Source organism: Helianthus annuus, chromosome 11 (genome assembly GCF_002127325.2).
Source record: "Helianthus annuus cultivar XRQ/B chromosome 11, HanXRQr2.0-SUNRISE, whole genome shotgun sequence".
NCBI lineage: Eukaryota > Viridiplantae > Streptophyta > Magnoliopsida > Asterales > Asteraceae > Helianthus > Helianthus annuus.
The window spans coordinates 74,410,851-74,416,662 of record NC_035443.2 but is presented as its reverse complement, the minus strand read 5'-3'; the positions used below and the strand labels follow the sequence as shown (position 1 = coordinate 74,416,662).

The 5,812-nt window shown below is 36.2% G+C and overlaps 1 long non-coding RNA gene across 19 annotated transcripts; it reads left to right on the top strand.

The window, feature by feature from the left end:
- The first annotated feature begins 759 nt into the window (after positions 1-759).
- On the top strand, positions 760-5,812 carry LOC110890386. 19 transcript variants are annotated; one of them, XR_004871703.1, is made up of 16 exons: positions 765-1,087; positions 1,215-1,260; positions 1,426-1,490; positions 1,563-1,669; positions 1,800-1,880; positions 1,968-2,043; positions 2,146-2,203; positions 2,346-2,378; positions 2,468-2,499; positions 3,107-3,151; positions 3,226-3,387; positions 3,502-3,618; positions 3,917-4,024; positions 4,099-4,257; positions 4,344-4,650; positions 5,641-5,812. It is a non-coding gene; the product is annotated as an uncharacterized LOC110890386 (long non-coding RNA). The 19 variants fall into 19 exon arrangements; XR_004871702.1 differs by having other exon boundaries at positions 2,146-2,225; XR_002564464.2 differs by lacking the exon at positions 1,968-2,043 and having other exon boundaries at positions 766-1,087.

Below are 5,812 nucleotides of genomic sequence, written 5' to 3'. Positions count from 1 at the left end.
AGCACACACATATTTACTTATCTATAAATAATTTATACACACTCTATATACAAAATATATACAAACAACTTATACTTTGTTTCTCTCTATCATCTCTCCTATCTATCTTCTCTCTATCCCTCTGTTTTTTCAGAAAACCACCACAACTCCACCAGAACCTCCACCGCCACATTCACCACCTGCAACCACCACCGTCACAATCACCACCCACCATCACCATCCCCTACAAGTGCCACCACCATACCATGGATCATCACCACCAGTGCCGCCGATTAGTCCTCCATGTCTGAGCTATCTATTTCCAGCCACCACCCACCGATGCTCTTGAATTTCTCACCTTCGCCAGCACCATCTATGGCAACCGCCCCTATTGATCGAAAACAGATTTGATGAGAAAGAAGAGATCTGATGCTATGAAGTAAGGGGATTTTGGTTTGTTTTGGTAGGGGATGGCTTTGGTGACGGTGGCCGGGGATGGGGATTGTTATGGTGGCCGGAGATGGTGATTGTTACGGTAGCGGGAGATGGTAATGGCTGATTGGTTGTTGTGCGTATACAATAGAGATTATAGAGAGAGAGTGTATGTGTATCTATGTGTGTTATATAAGTGTATATATCTATATCTATACTACTTTAATAAGCATATTGGAAGGGCAAGGAAACAAATGTGTTGAAAACACCTTTCAAGCATGAAGTACAACTCTCTAAAGCACAATATATTTATACATTTCCAACAATACCCTTTCTACCCTAACCCGCCTCATCCAATCTTTGGGCGGCCAACAAAACCCCAAAATTTCATTTCAAATTTCAAATCCAGAGCCCTTTTTCAATTTCGTTTTCTCTCTCCCTCAAAGATCTGGATTTGGATCTGGATTGGATGTGCTCTCTCTTCACAATTCACCACAAGTTATGCCGGAGAAACACTGAAACGCATAATTAGTCAGATCTTGAAGGATTTTCGACCTGAAATCACTGTTAGGAGGTTACAATCAAATGTACAAGAGGCTGAGAGGTATTGGTTTTCTCATAATCGAAAGATGGATGAAGGGCAGTGATGAACTGGGATTTGATAGGAGTTTCAGGGGTAAGTTTTGAGTGTTCTTTTGCTTATTAGCTCGAATGAAGCTCTAATTCGAGGCCAACGTTTGCTACAGTTACATTTTTTTTATTTTAGTTAGGGTTTTTTTAATAATTGTTTAGAAGGTTTGCAGGACCTCTGATGGTGTTATATTCAAGTGCGTCTCTTACCCTATTTAGGTATGGTTTATGTGGTTTATCTGATTCTGGACCTCGATTATGTTGATGGCTACCATAATTCTGAACTCATGGTTGTAAACCCTATATATTTTTTTACGAACCTTCTAATTTGTTTACAAATTTTTTGATTTTTTTCAATTGATTAATGGATGATTGTGGCATTAGGTTCACCTGCGATGTGATTTCTTCTATGTTGAAGGCTATGATGATCCAGATTTCCGTTTTAGAAGGTCTGTTAACATCATATGCCCATCTTTATTTGTCGTTAGTTTCGTTTTGAATGGATTAATTGTTGATTTCAGGGTGAAAGTTTAGCTGCACTTGCAAAGCTTTTGATAAGATTTGCATTCCTACAATATTGAACAAAATTTTTAGGCAATAATTATATCCGCTGAGGAATTTTCCCACGGTAGAGATCACTCGCTGCACCTCCTTTGATACTTCAAGAAGTTGCTTATATAAAATTTGTTGAATTCATTTATTCTTTTTTAACATCACCGGAGGGTATTAAAAATTCGCTTTTTCTATTATTCGAACAGGACTAGAGGCGTAAACTGATGTCCCTTGAAGAATGGCTATCCTATTTTTACAGTTTGAGGCTTTTTGTTTCCCCTGGACTGGTAATTTCTTTTATTACTGTAAATAATAAGTATTTTTTACATCATGTAACTGAGGCCAACATGGTTTACCATGTATGTTATTACCAGGATCCAAATGCAAATATTTTAGTTGCAAGCTAAACCTTTTGTTCTGAAAATACACGGTCCATGTTACGCCTGATAAGTATACATAAATTCATAATTAATCAATTAGTTTAATCACTTGAGTTTTAAATTTCATTGAATAATAATGTTAACATATACACATTTTTAAATGATTTTTAAGGTGTGATTAGAAACGAATCCATCAAAGAGAATCTGATTACTCATAAAAGTGGCATCAGGTGACCCTACAATAGCATTTGAGTATGTTTTCAGTTTTGAGTTCCATGTCAAAAGGAATATATACTATATTATGTTATATTAACATGTTCAGAGTTTAATTATCTGGTTACATTTTTTACTTCACATATCCTCTTGCTCCAGATCTCGCTACAGGTTCTACACATCTGCCGCTGGGTAAGTTTAATTCAAAAATCGGATCTAAGTCCATAAAAACCTTCAAGAATCTGTTTGTGTATTAACGTTTATTTACTTGTTATTTGCAGGGGAAGAATAAGGAAGGCAACACTGCCAAGCGGTTAAGTATCTTCAAGCCAGTTTATCTGTTTATGGATGTATTATCTTAAAAGTTACTTAAAAAGTTAAATAATATAACCTTTCTATGGATGTATGCCTTTGTTTAAGCAGTTGGTCTTAATTAACAATCAAACCATGACTGGTACAATCTGTAGCCTCATTTTTGAAAAGCTAAGATCTTTTTAGTGTACACAATATTTTGTGGTTTCTATTTAGATATTTCAAACATTCAAGTACTGTGTTGAGCATGAGTTTCTGCATGACGCGGGGAAAAATATTTGTGACAGTGTTCGTGGGGTGAATTAAGTTTCAAGCTATTAGAGATTTGTGAATTATAACTGTAATTCGATTTTCTTTTTATATGTAATATGCAATTTAAATTTATGAAAAGATTTACGGATTTATGATAACCATCGTTTTCTGAAACCCATGTAATTTATGAGATTATAATTAAGTATATTGATTTCTAACATTGCATAGGACGAGACTCTTTAAAAAGCTATTCCACAACGGAAACTCCTGACCTTCTGAATATGTCAACCCTTATGGCCGAAAATGTTAATTGATCCAAACTGTTGTGGCATGTTTATTAAACATAAGTTTTGCAGATTATGCTGTTGTTAAGGAATTACGGTTGGTTTACCCCAATATGGGTAATAGTTTTATTTTTTGCGAATAAAGTCAAAGTTGGTGTTTTTTTATCTAAATTTTGGGTGATGTGTTTTAGGTGGAAGGCTTTGGACTTTGCAGCTTTGGATCGACTGGAAAACATTTTAATGAAGATCGAACTCAACGGAGCGGGCATGATCCCGTGTTTATGTGCAGTCCAGAATGGGTCGGGCCGTGCATGCAACCAACCAACACTTTTATCAGCTCGATTCATTTATAGGTAAATAGATCAAATTTATCACTTGGATATAGTTTTATTTGTGTGGTTTATTCATTTGTATGATAGTTTGACATGCAATGCGTGATTGAGTTCTAATGTTTTGTTTATTTTCAGGTCTGTAAGATTGTAGAGGGCCAGAGGTACTCAAAGAGGCTAAATGAGCGACATATTACTGCTCTTCTTAAGGTCACCTGTCAGCGCCCCCAGGAAAGAAAAGGGGATATTCTCAAGGTTGGTTTTTTCTATTGTGGTAATTTCAATCTATTTACTGATTTTTGCACTAAATTTGGTTTTATTTTACTTCTGTTAACCAAAAATTCAAAAAACTAAATTATTTTTAATTAAAGTAGTTGATTATTATGTAACAACGTTGTTTTTGTAATCCCAAGTTCCAAATTAACACAATAACTTTTTTGTGAAGGTGATTCATTCCTACTCAACTTATTTATTGTGATTGAAACAATTAGCGTTTTCTGTGTTTTACTCTCTTCTGGCTTTGGCTCACTTACATGTATCTTAACTTTTGCAGACTTTCAGACACAATGCTTATGGACAGGATCCTTATGCGAAGGAGTTTGGGATAAAAATTAGCACACAGCTAGCATCTGTTGAAGCTTGGATTTTACCTCCTCCTAGGGTATATGAGAGAGCTCTTTTTAACGTTTTTAAGCACTTTTCACCATTTGCTAAGTATTTTATCTGCTTGTTTAGCTTAAGTACCATGACACCGGCCGCGAAAGGGACTGCGTGCGTCAAGTTGGCAGTTGGCCTAACAATATTCTGTTATAGGCGAAGTATAATATCATCAGTCTCTTGGTTGATCGCTGCTCTGACAGGGACAAACACACCCGCAAGTTTGCTTGTTTTGCAGTAAGATGGGATTCTAATTTTTTTTATAACAATATGTATGTTTATGTTGAAATAAGTAAATAACACATGGCCACTATTTTTAATAGATTAGTAATGCAGCTTTTCATAACGACTTCTTATATGAAGAGTTGAGTCGATGTATCCCTCGAATTGCAAATTTGCTGCTTTCAGAAGAAGATTACAAAAAGAAGGGGAATGCATGTGGCATTTTTAGCAATCTGGTGCGTCTACCTGGCGTGGGCCCCAACTTGACGGTGGCGGCTGTGGGTTTGCTATGGCCATTTCAGGTTTCTAACGAGTCTACCTGGCGTGGGCCCCAACGTTGCAGCCTGCATAGCTTTGTTCTCTCTAGATCAACATCATGTTGTTCCTGTTGATACACACGTCTGGAAGGTTAGTTTCTAACTTTTTTTTACATTCCAAGTGTCAAAATAGGCGGGATGGTTAAATAGTCAAAATGTGGCCGGTTGGTCGACCTACACCCCCCCCCCCCCCCCCCCCCCCCCCGCGCGGTTACTATGTGAGTTCAAAAAGACACTTTTGAGGAATTTCAATATGTTCAACCCGTTTCTCTTTCAGTTAAATTTTTTAGTTAGAACTAGGGAACAAATCATCATCCACATCTACTCATTCATAAGTAAATGGGTCAAAATTGCTAACTTTATAATATACTGTTGACCAATAGTATGAAATTTAAGCATGATTTGATGATGTTCAAATGAGTGATTGGTGTTAACAGCTATGTAGTTCTGTGGTCATTAGAAATAATTTTTTTTTTTTAGTTTAAAATCTTTATGTCATGATACGAAGTTGAAAGTTGGTTCGGTAAATGTCACTGTTCAAGTGGTATATTTTGTATAGAAAAGGAAGAAACTTCGTAAATATAGGTGGCAAATTTGATTCATTACTTATGAATGGGTCGATTTGGGTTGTGTTTTGTTTCAAATGGGCCAAATTAAAAAAATAGCTAATATGAACACAAGTCGAATGGGTCAAACTGGTTATAAGTGGTCTGACGTTTATATTTAGTGCATGCAACCTCCTAAAACATTATTATTATTAATAGATATGCAAACAAATTGTAATAGTATTGTTTCTATAGTTACAATTATGCATTAGCTGTTTATACATAAAGAAAAGAAAGTGTTCGCAGATATTCCCAAGCCCGCCCTGCAATGGCGGATCTAGAAAATCAACATTTCAAAAAAAGGAGTAATGAAATCGAAAAAACGTCATTTTTTTTCCAAAATTTACACTACCGCTGGAGCGTTAAGGGGTAGCGGGGCTACCCCTATTTACAAGCTATATCTGCCCCTGCCGGCCCAATGTGACATGTTTCGGTCAGTACCGATTTTGACTCATTGCCTAATCTTATGATGGCAGATTGCAACTAGATATCTGGTTTCGGAGCTGGCTGGCAAACGTTTGACGCCTTTGGTAGCCTATTGGTGCTTCTTTATGTTGCCTTCATATAGAGAATGTATGAATATTGTTCTGTAATCTATAGAATCCTTTCTTTATGTTATAACTTAATTAACAAATCAATTTATATTCT